The sequence below is a fragment of the Thermobia domestica genome, chromosome 3 (assembly GCF_964235325.1).
Source record: "Thermobia domestica chromosome 3, izTheDome1.hap1.1, whole genome shotgun sequence".
NCBI lineage: Eukaryota > Metazoa > Arthropoda > Insecta > Zygentoma > Lepismatidae > Thermobia > Thermobia domestica.
Window position 1 is genome coordinate 9,724,083 of NC_137456.1, and position 14,651 is coordinate 9,738,733.

The following is a 14,651-nucleotide window of genomic DNA, read 5'->3' on the forward strand; positions in this document are numbered from 1 at the left end:
TTATGCCTGGGTTCTAGACCCGTGGACGGTGCTTCACCAGAGCAGCGTGAAGAGCAACACACCAGGCTGGGGAAGATGGCTGACAAACAGGAGGACCTGTTAAAACTTTTGTAACGAATTTTATTTACTTTTTTAACCTATATGTATATAAGAATGTAAATTGTAATTATCGCAAATATAAATACAGTAACTTAAACCGCATGTGTATTTAATTCAAGATTTTTCCTCGGTGCTCGTTATTTGAATAGTCCTCCTATACTAGGTTTCATATTGTCTTACAGTGAAATCAAATTGCTGAAGTTATTGCTTTCAATGTAACTCTTAATATTGTGGTTTATTGCGGTTGTTTGTGGTGAAGTTGGAACAAAACTTCGTTTTGTCTGAATCACATCACAATTCAGCATTTGTGTGTGAATAGCTTTATATGCATTCACATTGTTATTGGCGAAGCTGTCAATGCACAGGTGGTAGATGGATCTCAAGTTCGATTCCCGTGCTTGTTTATTACGATTGTTTCTTTTCCCATTCGCAGTAACCATGATAAGTTACACACAATAGTGAATAAGGAGGAGCAAAAAGTTGTGTCAGAGATGACAATGTTTTTTTTTTTTTTTATTCAAGTCAGTACAGTAAATGAAATGTTTCTCAAACCAATCCTACAAGTTAAAAAGAAGTACCGGTATCCCAATGATAAAAGTGGATACATTTCTAATTGGCTTCTAATACTAATTTGAAGGCGTTGAACCTAATTGCACTATTTATATAAAAATGAAATGAAATCTGAGTTTTACGTCCCACGGTTATGCCGGTTAGGCTAAAGGAGACGGTGATGATGAGAGATGAATGAAATGGTGGAATGAAGAAAGTGGGAGGAAACGGGAGAAGCCCGAGAAAACCCACGCACACGGTGTTTGTCCACCACAAAGTTCACTTGGCGGGGGCTGGGATCGAACCCAGGGCCCCAAGCACCAGAGGTGGGCGCTCTACCACTGAGCCACCGCGGCCCCCTTATATAAACACGGGGTCACGAGAAAAATTATCTCGAAGTTGGAATATAAATAAATACGTGGTGTGTTTGGAAGGCTTCCATATTGGGCTTGCAATTTCAAAATCCCCAAGACTGATACGTTATTGTGATGGAATCTCCTTCAAAGCAGTTCCTCATGACTGAGCACATAGACTCCCAAAGTGATACCATCTGTAAGCATTTTAAGGGCCCGAAAAACCTTCTTTGTACTCGTTTGTTTACCTTCAATGAGCTCAAATCGCTTCCTTTTCGACGAAAATCTGAGTTTAGGAAATAGGCAGAAGTCAGCACAGCCTCAGGGGAATGGAGGGGTTGCGGAAGCATAAGAACTTGAAATTTGGCAAAAAGTTTCGTGATTATAACGCACTATGTCCTGGTGCGTTGTCATGGTATGGGACCCAATATTTGTTTCGCCAGGTTTGTGTATCAGGCGTCTACGGTCGCAACTATTATTCAACTTTGTTCTGGAGTTCGCTATAAGGAAAATCAAAGATAGCAACCATGGCCAGAGCTAAATGGTATTCACCAAGCTACAATGTATTCTGATATAAATAGGGGCTGATAGGGGAACAGTAGAAAAAAAACGCAGAGATCTTATTACACGCTTGCAGGGACATGGGTTTAGAAGTAAATGCAGACAAAACTAAATACATGAAAAGTCGCCAGGATCGTAATACTGCAAATTACGGATTGGTCAAATTATCAAATTTAATAGTTTGGACAAAATGGAAACTTTCAAATATCTACGATCAATATTAACAAAACCATATTCAGGAAGAAATTAAATGTCGACTGAAAGCAAGCAATTCGTCTTATTATTCAGTTTAAAATCTTTTTTTGTCGTCGCGAATTCTTTCAAAGAATTTGAACCTTAAAATATATAAAACGATAATCATGCCTGTTGTGTTGTAAGGTTGCAAAATATAGTCGCTTACTCTGATATAAGAACATAGACAAAGTATTTGAGAATAAAATCCTCAGACGAACATTCAGACCCAAGAGGAACAAGAATGGGGAATGGCCGAAACTTCATAACGAAGAACTACATAATTTATACCGTTATCAAACCTTGTCAGAGTTTCAAGTCTGAGACTCAAGTAGGCAGGTCAGGTAGTCAGAATGGAAGTAAGTAGGAACGCTTTCAAAGTTTTATACGGAAGTCGAATCGGAAAACGACCATTAGGAAGACAATAGGCTCAGATGGGAGGACAATATTAAGACGGATCTCGCAAAAAATAGGAATACAAAGTAGAAACTGGATCCAGTTGGCTACGGATACAATTCAATGGAGAGCTTTCGTGAACGCGGCATTAAGCCTCTGGGTTCCATAGGCCATACAGTTATTTTAACATTCCTAATTGTGAGAATACTACTACAGCTTTAATTAAATTAGATACGTACAAAAGAAAATCATTTTAAGCCTGCTATCATATTGGGAAATGAATGATAACAATTTAACAATTTATGTATATACCCATCCCGATTTCAGAACTTTCTTTGTCTTTCTGCGATGAGCTTTTGTAAATCAAAAAAAAAAAAAAAAATAAATAAAAAAATTCTGCAGGAATTCTTTAAAACTTTTCTGCAGAAATTCTGCAAAAAAATTCTGCAGAAGAAACACTTGTGATTGTTAAAAATACGCTTAACGCGACGTAAAAAACAGTTCAAACTATATTTATGCGAGTCGTCTATACATCTACACATAGCAGACATGTTTTTACACTTTTCTGTTGGCTATTTTTTTTTCCTCTGGTAATTTTTCTGCAGAGACGTGGCAAATTTTCTGCGATCATATCGCAGATCGCGGCATGTTTTGCTGTAGGGATACGCATAAAATTAAAAGAAGAAACACCTGTTGATGCCAGGTATTCTTGTATTCATAGTTGAAGTTTAGCCTCAGAATTAAGTTTATGAAAACAGAGAACTGATTAGAAACTGAACCAGATATATATGTTCATCAAAAGTTACATTGAAGCAACGTCACTCCCATACTGATAAATTTAATTTTAACTCTTTTATTTGGACACCTAAATACTCAGCACTATATGTGATCATCTTCGTTTCTTACAAGACCCTTGACAGATATCATCTACTGTTGTTGTTACGCTTTGGAAGATCAATTAACTCCAGGTAAAAGAGGAGAAAACTTTTCAATTGAAAGTAGCTTCTCTAAAAATACAGTAGTGTTTATTGTCTTTAACCCCCCCTGAACATACCGATTATTTCTGAAACAGCGTTTCAATTTTCGTCTATTTTTTTTTCTCTAACAATCACTTAAGGACAAATCTCATGGCAACAATGAAATTACTTTTAATGATGGCAACAATTAAATTTTCCTTTAATAAAACCTCGAGTATACTCGTGATGTTGATCAAAAACTTTTATTTACCTAAGCTTCGTGTGAGAAATGAAAGTCATTGTTATATTGATATTTTACAATACTACTGTTTAAAAAAAAAAAAAAGTTAAAATATGATTGAATCGAATTCTAGTACAGAAGTAACTTTCATATGTTGGTGACAGCTCACTGAATGTGAGTTTTATATGCTTGTGGTAGTGCGACACACACTAAAGCATAGGTAAACGCACAAAGCCACACCGCAATCTTCACATGTGTACCTGGATTCTTGCCGTATTTTCTTCCCTCGCACGTCACGTGCACTACTCAGGGTGTCTACTAAAATTCCAAAATGAAATTTCATGACTTTTCCTTTACCAAATCATACAATTTCAAAACATTAAAAACTAATAACAGTACCTATATTCTTTAGCACTTATCTATGTTATCTCTACTTTCAAAGGCTGTTCCCTGGAGGGGTAAAAACTTGGTGTCTTCTCATAGGTGAATAAACTGGTTACATGCGTAGATGGTTTCGGCAATGCGATGCGATTTGCATCGCCACTGCTCAATGATGCCAGCTGGAAAATAATCTCAAGAGGGAAGTTGGGTGCGAATTAGGCCGAATTTTCATGCACGTAACAGAACAGTGCTTTGCTTGCGATTTGGTAGCGTCTAAAGCCGACCATAGACATTTTTGGCGGTGAATTTTGACATTTTATAGAACAAAATTTTCCAGTCTTTACTTATATTTGTACAGACAACAAATAAGTGGTGACCCAAAAGCTATATTTCGTGATTTTTTTCTTAACTTTCATGATCGTGTTCTGATTTCGTGACTTTTTTTTATGACTTTCGTGACCGAAAGACACCCTGCTACTATACATCTGGCACCACCTTGTTGGGTTTTGTTTCTTCTCTCAGTGGGAGAAATCATTGAAGGAAAATGGCAACCAACAAGTTGTAATGGAGTTTGCTTTATGGACGGACGACCTGCTGCCTTCGCACAAAATTCTTGTGATGTTGTTCAACCATTTTTTGAGCACCATCAATAATAAAATCGAGTGCATTCTTCTTTCCTACATTTTTCTTGTACAGGACGAATGCATTCTCAACTGCGAGATCCAGAAGGTGAAAAAAATATAAAAAAGCTGATGACTGATCAACAGAAATTTCATTTCCAAATTTTCCTTCCAATATGCGCTATATTCTCCACTCTAACCTAGGCATTACAGCAAATTCCCCACTCTAACCTAGGCATTACAGCAAATTCTCCACTAACCTAGGCATTACAGCAAATTCTCCACTCTAACCTGGGCATTACAGCAAATTCTAGCGGAAGCGGTGAAAAACATCAGAAGCGTAGGCAAATGATCATTTTCGAGCTTTTAAAATTTGTACGGTTCAACAGTGATGATGCCCGAATATACTTTTTTTTTGTAAAAAATTTAAACCTCGAATATACACGAGCTTTCATGTTAAGGGGTTAATGCCTGATGTCAGGACAGAACTATTAACATGAGCTACCATTCATATTCTAGGTTGCAAGACACTTAGTAGTCCAGTTTACACAGATTTATTAACCCTTTGTTCTCGTCACGTGTTCGAATTTTTTTCTTCTGGGCAATTTATAATACAATGCCTACTAGGTTAACAGTGTAAAGTTAGGACGAAAGAAGAAAGATAAAAGCACTACTTCCTATGTTGCCATGCAGCTTGTTGCACAAAACCTATTAGCAAGAACGTAACCGTTTTTAAATTTACAATTCAGTGGCGGATTTAGCCCAGAGCCATGGGACTTAGGCCCCCAGTTCGTTGAGTGGCAAAAATAATTTCAGCTATTATTTATATAATTTTGAAAGTTTATAGTAAACTCATGATACACCTATCATAGTCTGCGTTCTTGCTGCCCCCCTCAGGTTTTACCTTCTAGAACCGCCATTACCACAATTACGAGTAGTTATCGCTTTCGTTTAGTTTCTTAGAAGAGGTTAGACCATATATATTTCGAGTACTTACTTATGTCGTCATAGGTAGAACGAAAAATAGATAAATAAAAAATGAGATGATAATTACTACGTTGAAACAATATAAATCAGTGAGTAAATAAAAACTAAGATGCTTCCTGCACGGAATATTTGTATACCGGTATCGAATTAAATATTATACTATTAAAAAAAAAATCTGAATATACGAGGGGCAATCAAAATGTTCACGGAATTTCGTTCTAATTACTAATTATAACAATATAGGTAGTACATTCACTTAATCGCTTTCAAAATAGGTTCCTTGAGAACACACACCTATGTTCCGTTGGTGCTAGATCAGAGGATTTCTGACTCTTCCCCAAGAACAAACAGGACCTCAAAAGTAACCGTTTTGCCACCGTAGAAGACATCCAAACCAACGCGACAGCTGAACTTCGAAACATACTAAAAAAACAAGACTTAGGATCTAAATGCCCATAGGAAATATTTACATTTCAAGTACAAAAATCGAAATTTCAATAATTAATTGCGAATGTTAGGGACTGCAGCCGCATGAACGGTTAACGGATATTAAATACTTAAGTACTTCTCCAATAGTTGGAAAAAAAAAAAATCAGATTTTTAAAAGGTGGGTTTTTTGAGAAAATGGCGTCCAAACATGGCATCTTAATGAAATTTTCAGCTTTTCATCATGCTATAACGTGGGATGTAATAATCAGAAACGTAAGTCCTTTACATTTTCAAGAGACCTTATGGAGTAGATTTCGATGCTGGAAGCAGATGGTTGATATTGCTCGTGAGGACAGAAAAAAAAAAATGTTTGAAGTTAGTAAAAATTTCACAAAAGTTGGCAACATTGCGAGTGAATTGCGCGATTCCTATTGGATCAATAAATGAATTTTGGTCTTCCACCGAAACATACAACTTTATACTCTTCCTGCTATTGCGATTATATTACTAAGTACACTCGTTTCACTACAATAAAATTTTTAGTTTGACATGTTTTTCAGTTTTTCGAACAATCCGAGAGGAGGGCAGCCATTTTGGAAGGCTGTATATCAAAGGAAAAATTTTTTTTCAGCAAAAAGAAAAAATATGGGTTAATAATATTGCATATAATCTCATATAAAAAAAATAAATGAAATCTGAGACTGTGATGGGAACCAATTGTGGTTTGCCTGGACGATTTGAAATGGAATCGGTCTTTCATTATTGTTTCCAGAAACGGGAGAAGAGGTGGAACACGTGTGTGTGATCTCTAGGAGCCTATTTTGAAAGCAAGTGTACCTATATTGCGGTAATACATAGTTACAATGAAATTCCTACAATTTTTTGACTGTCCCTCGCATTACGAGTGATTTGGATTCCACTATATACGGTAGGTCCAGGTTCTATATAGCCTCAGTGCTGAAAAGGAAAGCTAAACTTCATATAGTTTATGTAAGAAAATTAACTAATAAGCCAAATTCCATTTTTCCCTTAGAAAACAAATGAGACTAGAATAATAAATGTAAACGTATCACCATTATAAAACCTCAGAATTTCGAAATTTTCAGCAAGTTCTGGTTATTTAGAAATATTAATTACAATATACATATTCTCAATTTAAATAATATATATCATTAAAAGTAAAAATATTATTTCTTTAACGAAGTTCGTGCTTACATAAGTGTCCACTCGTAATTATGGCTATCATGGCTGTAGACATTTCAACGATGGTTTGTCACCTTTATCGGTTCAAATTCTTTAAGGAATCACCATTGCTTGAAGAATTACATTATTGGTAAATTTCCTTCGCTGTAGAAGCAAATTAAAACTCAGCTGTCCTCCGTTTAACTTTGTATGTATTTCTTTACTATAGTAATAAAACGTAGATAAGTTAACGTAAATCTGTTCTAAATATCCCTCGTTCTACGTCTGTGTTGCTTTCTCTTTATGATTATTGAAGCTCACGGAAAAGGCAACTAATATACCATGTATCTATCCCAAATTACTCAGTTTAATACGGCTTTCACTATCCTTAGACTGGAAGAAATACAGTTAGTCCAATACATTATTTTGAATTTTGCATTCTGGTAACCTACAAATAGTTTGGTATATGTATGTAATACGTCGGTTGCTTTTTCCGCAAGCTTCAATGGTCATAAAGAGAAAGCAACAGAACGAAAGATATTCACTAATAATGTAGTTCTTCAACGAAGCTGAATCCTTAAAGACTTCGTACTGACGAAGATAACAAATCTTCATTGAAACGTCTACGACCATGATTACCATTGTTACCGGTAGGTGCTTACATGAGCATAATTTAGTTAATATCATATATGCAATGAAAATGTAATCTCTCAGCTTAACGTCCCACGTTTATGACTTTTAGAATAAGGGAGACGGATGATTACGGTAAGTGAAGTATGATGGAATTGGTGGAATGGAAATGTACGAGGAAACGGGAGTATCCCAAGAAAACTCACGGACAGGATGTTGTCCACCATAAACTTACTTCGACGGGGATTGAACCAGGGACCCCATGTAACAGAGGTAAGAGCTCTACCACTGAGCCACCGTGCCCTCCATCACACATGGGCCCTATTAATACCTTAAGTATTTGTTTAACCCTAAAATGTATAGTGGGACAGATATGATATTAAATAAATAATCATAATGGTAAATAATCTGTTCTTTCCTACATAACATTATGTAGCTGCTAATGCGTGTTGAACCAGATTGGGAACGTTCGAAGCTAGTTGTAATTCTACAATTTCCGCATAGATGGCACTATTAAGCGTACCGGTACTTCCGTTACTCATTTTTGTTTTCTCTTGCAAAACTATTTTTTTCACAGAAATTTAAAAAAAATCATGCATTGTAAGGTTACCACCATTAGTGTTTCTATGCCAATAATTTGGAACAAATCGACTAATCCGAACACTATTTTAGGAACTACTTAATGTAATTACCATTCTGTGGAATAAAAGCTTTCTTAAGCTGAACTACTTATCCATAGTTATTTGGCAAATAAAATTTTGTAATTGGAAAACAATTTTTCTTCCGACCCCACAAAACTGAACTTCCAATTCGCGGTAATTCTCTTCTTCTGGTTAGCAATCTCTTGATTGATTTCACGCAACTTTCCATTCTTCCAATCGCAGCCTTCCGGTTGGTATTTTCCCTTCTGACGTTAATTGCATAGCCAATCCCATAATGTGTCCAATCATCCCCTCTCTTCTTTTCGACATTTTCTTCAATATGCTCCTTTTTTTTTCTACCATTTCCAACGCTTTTTCACTTGATACCTTATCCACCCATTGTGACCTGAAGTGGTGAAGGTGTCAAAATACAGGTCTCAACTGTAAAATATACATCTACTCATTCATGTAACGGGGAAAGTAGCTTCGGATGCCAACAACCTATTATGGTATAACAGTCTACCATAATAACACGAGTAAAGCGAGTGGAAGAGAGTTGGACACAGTCTACACTTAGAAGTACAATCCCAGGATTCGCCTGATGACTGACAAAGAAAGAAAAACTCGAAAAACTTGTCAGAATGGCAACCACTAGATACGAAGCCGAGATCTCCAGATAGCGAAGCAAGAACGCAAATCATTACCCTACGGATAAATTAGCCTCAAATTTCCTTTGAAACGGTCCTCTTACAAAAGTAGCAATTCCAAAAGATATTAAGAAAACGTAACATACTAACCTTCCAACCAGCATAATTCCAGAAGAATCAGTTCAAGCTTCTCTGTTTTATCGTCCGTCATCCAACTTCATTTGAATGGATTGATTCAAATTTGCACATTAGTAGTATCACAGCCTTTTCTTTTTTTCTCTCTCAAATTACACTCCTGGAAACATTAAAAAAGAATGCAATAAAGGACAAAGGTATCATGTGAAGTCTGGTTTATAAAAGAAACATGTTACCCTGTATTATAGCTTGAAATGATAAGCATATAAATATGAAATGAAATTATTATTACAGGGTGCCTACTAAAATTCCAAAACGAAATTTCGTAACTTTTTCTTTAGCAAACCATAAAATTTCGTAATATTCAGAAACTAATAACAGTACCTATATTCTTTATCACTTATCTTGATCTTATCTTCAAAGGTTATTCCCTGGAGCGATAAAAACTTAGTGTCTCCTCACATCACTTTCAGTATATCCTAACTATATATAGTCTGTTTTGTTCGGTAACTTAACAATAGCAAACACTCACAAATCACTAATCTTCAAATTACAGATCTAAATGCACACGACGCACATATATTGACAAATCCTTAGCAATCCTTTAAACATGTTACACTGATTGTAAAAAGTTGAGCTAATAGATTCTCTCTCTCTTCTAAGTTGGGTAATATTGTTTTACCATTTTTTGAGCTTTTTCGACCTCCTTCTGAAGTGCTTCACCTTTTCGCGGCAGATGAAACGTACGTATGCGATACAAACGTACTTTGCTTGCGATTTGGTAGTGTCTAAAGCCGACCATAGACATTTTTGGTGTTGAATTTTGATGTTTTATAAAACAAAATTTTCTAATATGTACTTACATTTGCACAGTTAAAAAAAAAAAAAAAAAATCGTGACCCAAAGGCTAAATTTCGTGGCTTTCATGACCATTTTCTGATTTCGTGACTTTCGTGACCGATAGACACCCTAGAATTTTACCTGAAGCTATCAAGCAACTCAGAAAACAGATACCCAGGTGATCTGTCTTTCTTACTTAACAAAAAAAATAAATAAATAAATAAATAAATAAATAAATAAAATAAAATAAAATAAAATAAAAAACTTGAAAGTGATGTACAATTGAGTCTGATAAAGTATAAATTTAAGATAGTTTTGTAAGGTTCTTATCACAATACCCTCCCTACATAGGCTTTGGATATTTAAACCCGTCTTTCTCCTATCTTCTGAAAAAAAAAAAAATCAGAATTCATGTTATACTATGAAACCTTGAATGTTGCTAGAAAAATTTCATGTGTCTACGGTGAAAAAAAAAATGATGATGATTATGATGCTAATGTCCCTTTCAGCAGCGAGACCGTCTTTTTCAATATTCTAATAGAAAGAATGTACAAAAACTATGAGTTAAAATAAAATTGTTTCGTAGACATTATTTCTACCATAATACCTGCCGTAATTAACATTCACCTTTTTATGTGCTGGCCTCCACTCACCTTTCAGTCAACCCTTCCCTTACCTGGTTCACTGTATTGCGTATATTTAGACTTTCTTTTACGTTCGTATTATATTTGGTACAGGAAACATTGTTACGCAGAAGAGCAATTAATTACAAATATCAAAGAATTACTTGTTTAATATTCATGTTTATACATCTAGATATGCTAGTGTCTTGAAATTTCACAAATATTACACCAATACAAAATGAATAAAGATAACAATTTCAGGTTACGATTTGACTGTTTTTCTCCAGCTCTTCATTTCTATTTGCAAAGCACCTGTTACGTATTTTGCACTTCAGTTCCAGGTTTTTTTGATCTCATCAATGTCAAATTTTTCAGTGATCGGCCAGTTAACACTTATCACCAACTAGATGATGAGGTTGTCATCTTGAAGAGCTTTTCAACATTTCTCCAGTGTTACACAATAATTTCCCGCACATTTTCAGCATTTCAACCAGTATCGATATAAAAGTCCAGTATTTCAAGTATCAGAATACACCCTGATGTATAAATAGATACCACTTACAAACATTTACTGAAAAAATCTCAGCCACTTACTACACACCATTATACCAACTATTTACAGACTTTTACACGAAAGATGCATTAAAAAAAAAAAAAAAAAGTATCCTTTGTGTTTTTCAGTTTAACGTCCCACAATTATGATGATGGATGATAACGGTGAAATGAAGCGGAAGGTAACGAAAAAACCTCGAGAAAATCGATATACATTGTGTTTGTCCACCACAAACTTAAAAACAGTATAGCACACAAAGAATGAAAAAGTGACTCACTAAACCGGGCTCAAACCCGTGACCTCTGGCATTACGTGCCGATACGTTAACCACTACGCCACCTTCCTAAACAGCCGCTTCCTCTCTCCCTCTCCAGGTCCGTGCTCTCATATAGGACCATATGGGTTGTAAACAGGTAACCAAGAAAGTTCTGTCGCTTTTTTTGGAGGTCAGTGTTCAATTGTCCTTCACACCGTGAGTTGAATGTGAATGGAGATAAAACGAAGGTCAGTTGTTTATGTGGGTATATCCAACATACTACCTGGTTGTGGCAGTTCAGTTACGCCGTGAACTTGTGTAAGCGTAGAGTGAACATGGGACCTCCAAAGAGCGCCATAAGGACATGTATGCTGTACGAGTTCAAACTGGCGTCAAACGCCGCTGCAGCGGGGCGGAAGATATGTCAGGCCTTTAGGGAGGGTGTCGTGACTACACAGAGAGTGCAGCGGTGATTTAACAAGTTTAAGAAGTGACGGAACACTAAAAGATGCACCACGTGCCGCAAGACCAACACATGTATAAAATGAAGATCTCCAGGCAGCAATTGAGGCGAACAGTGGCCAGACATGTGAGGAATTGGGATTACAATTCAGTGTGAATGGACAAACCATTCGGCAGCACTTCCATCAACCTGGGAAGCACTACAATTGGGTCGATGGGTCCCACATGATTTGACTCCGGGCCAGAAGGCAACGCGAGCAGACTCCTGTGTTTCCTTGCTGCCTCATCTGAGGAAGGAGCCATTTCTAGACAGGGTGTTGACATGTGATGAGAAGTGGGCTCTGTACAAAGTTCCACGGAGGATCATTGGTTAGCATCCCATGAACCGGTTTCAAAACAGCCGAAACCAGTATTGCACCAGAAGAAGGTCCTCCTGTGCGTTTCGTGGAATGCTCGCGGTATCGTGCATCGGGAACTGCTACCAGCTGGTCAGAGCATCAATGCAACTGTGTACTATCAGCAGTTGAGCCGTGGTCAAGAAAAACTTAAAACTCTGAAGCCAGCACTTCTGAATCGCAAAGGAGTTCTCCTGTTATAGAACAACGCTAAGCCCCAAGTGGCTACGATGACTCGGGACACCATTCTACGCCTTGGATGGGAAATACTATTGCATCCGCCATATTCCGCGGACATTGCACGGTCCGATTATCACCTGTTTCATTCCTTGGACAATCGCCTTAGAGGACGCCAGTTCAAATTCCTAGTAGAGGTGCAAAATGCACTTAATACCTCCTTCGCTTCACGGCCCACTAAGTTCTACTGCGATGGAATCCATGGCCTTCCAGAACATTGGCAGAAGGTCGTCAATGCTGATGGGGACTATTTTTGATTTTCCACGTACGTCTTAAGTGACATACCTTTTCTCGAAGTTGGTGGGGGAAAAAGCAACAGAACTTTCTTGGTTAACTTTATACCAGAGACCCCTGCTGTGGTTGGACCAAGCATCTTCTGACGGTTGTGATTTCATATATACTAATGAATAAAAGGAAACAATCTTCTTTCTTTTCACGCGAGATCTTTATACGGCGAATTGTATAACACACAAAGAATGAAAAAAAGTGATTGACTAAACCGGGACCTCCGACATACCCGGCACCGGTGTATAAAAAGAAGGCAGTTTTTTTCTTTCATTAGTATTTAAAGGAACAGTAGTAACAGTCTCTTATGAAAAAACGAAATCTTCATTTATACCGCCGTAGATACCCTCCAAAAGTGTTCTAAGTGGAAAAAACCAGAGGCGGTACGTTTTATTACGATTTTGAGTCGACATACCGGCTACCTAAATGTTGAAATGCAGTGAGGGTATGTTTCCTAAAAGATTGCATTTCTACTTACATAATGACTGAAAACCATTGAGAGCTTCTCTGTAGTAACGCGGGGGGAGGGGATGGAGAAATAAAATCTTTTTACGTGCAAAGCTATTCGTCAAGTGCTGTGTGTAAAAATGGATTTATTAAGACTAGCATCTACTTTCCAGTGACGGTATATTTTAATCATTGAAAAACCAGAGACGGTACGCCTTCAACACTGAAAAACCAGAGGCGGTATGGCATACCACCGCATACCGTATCACTTCGACCACTGCTCCAAAATGAAGTTTTGTTCCTTGTTATTATAAAATTTATTATATGATAAGAAAATTAGTGCTTTCTAAGTTTAATAAGTTTCTTGAGGAGACTTTGAGGCTTTATATATATAAAAGCACGGAAGAGACTTAAAAGACTTAAGATGTCACAATTACAGGTCTAAATATTTGTCAATCTGAAAGTACATTACTTAAAACGTAAAATTACACCATATCGTCGCAAATAGCACACAACTATGAATTGTATTTCATTAGGACAAAAGTGCCAGAATTAAATCTTGATCAAAGATATTTAGATAAAAACTGGAGTCATATTGTTAACTTAAGAAACTATTAAAATTTAAAAAGCACTAATTTTCTTATCGTAGGAAAAAGCACTAATTTTCTTATCGTTTCCTGTCAGCAATCTTTTTCATAACAAGAAACAAAAATGCACCATATGGATTGGCTACTACAATTCATGGTGGTGTAAATTAAGAATCGCTATTTTTCGTAACAAAACAAAACAATCAAATGTAAATTTACATCCCGTACTACCCCAAAAGATTAATTTTTTTCCTAAGGATATTTCTAGATTAAAGGAAGCGAAATTATCATAAGAAATGCCATTAAATCAATCCAAGGTACGTTAAAATCTTCATTTTCCATATATTTCGTTTTCTGTGCATTTACTTTTATATCCGCGTCCCTACAGCCATTTAATAATAACTGTTTACTCTTCCCACTGTCTTCACCTATCAGATTGACATCAACATAAGGTGTAACTTGATAAGTGCCATTCAGTTCCAAATCTGGCTGTTATCTTTAATTTTCCTTAAGTATATTCCAGAATAAAACTAATAATAATGACGAATACACATCTCCTTGTTTCAGCGGGGGCGCGGTGGCTCAGTGGTAGAGCGTTCACCTCCGGTGCTTAGGGTCCCTGCTTCTATCCCAGCTCGCGCCGTGTGGACTTTGTGATGGACAAACACCGTGCTCGTGAGTTTTCCCGTTTCCTCCCACTTTCTTCATTCCACTCATTTCTCATCATCACCGTCTCCTTTAGCCTAACCAGCATAAACTCAAATATTTCATTTCATTTTTTCCTTATTTCAGTCCATTCTCAACGTAAAAGCTCGTGGACAAGTATTTCCCTACTCGGAATTTACTTTGAGTTTCATTTAGACATTTTTATTAATGTAACATGCTTTCTTGGTGTACCAAATTCGGTAATAATGTTGTGCATCGTTTC

At 36.7% G+C, this 14,651-nt stretch overlaps 1 protein-coding gene across 8 annotated transcripts in view; it reads right to left on the bottom strand.

The window, feature by feature from the left end:
* Positions 1–14,651, bottom strand: part of LOC145682397 (uncharacterized) — a 260,717-nt gene that overhangs the window by 142,168 nt on the left and 103,898 nt on the right. For all 8 annotated transcript variants that reach the window (XR_014130892.1, XR_014130893.1, XM_081754001.1 and 5 more), the window contains exon 3: positions 9,054–9,198. The gene's annotated coding sequence lies outside the window, so the exon portion shown is untranslated. The remainder of the gene's footprint in view (positions 1–9,053; positions 9,199–14,651) is intronic.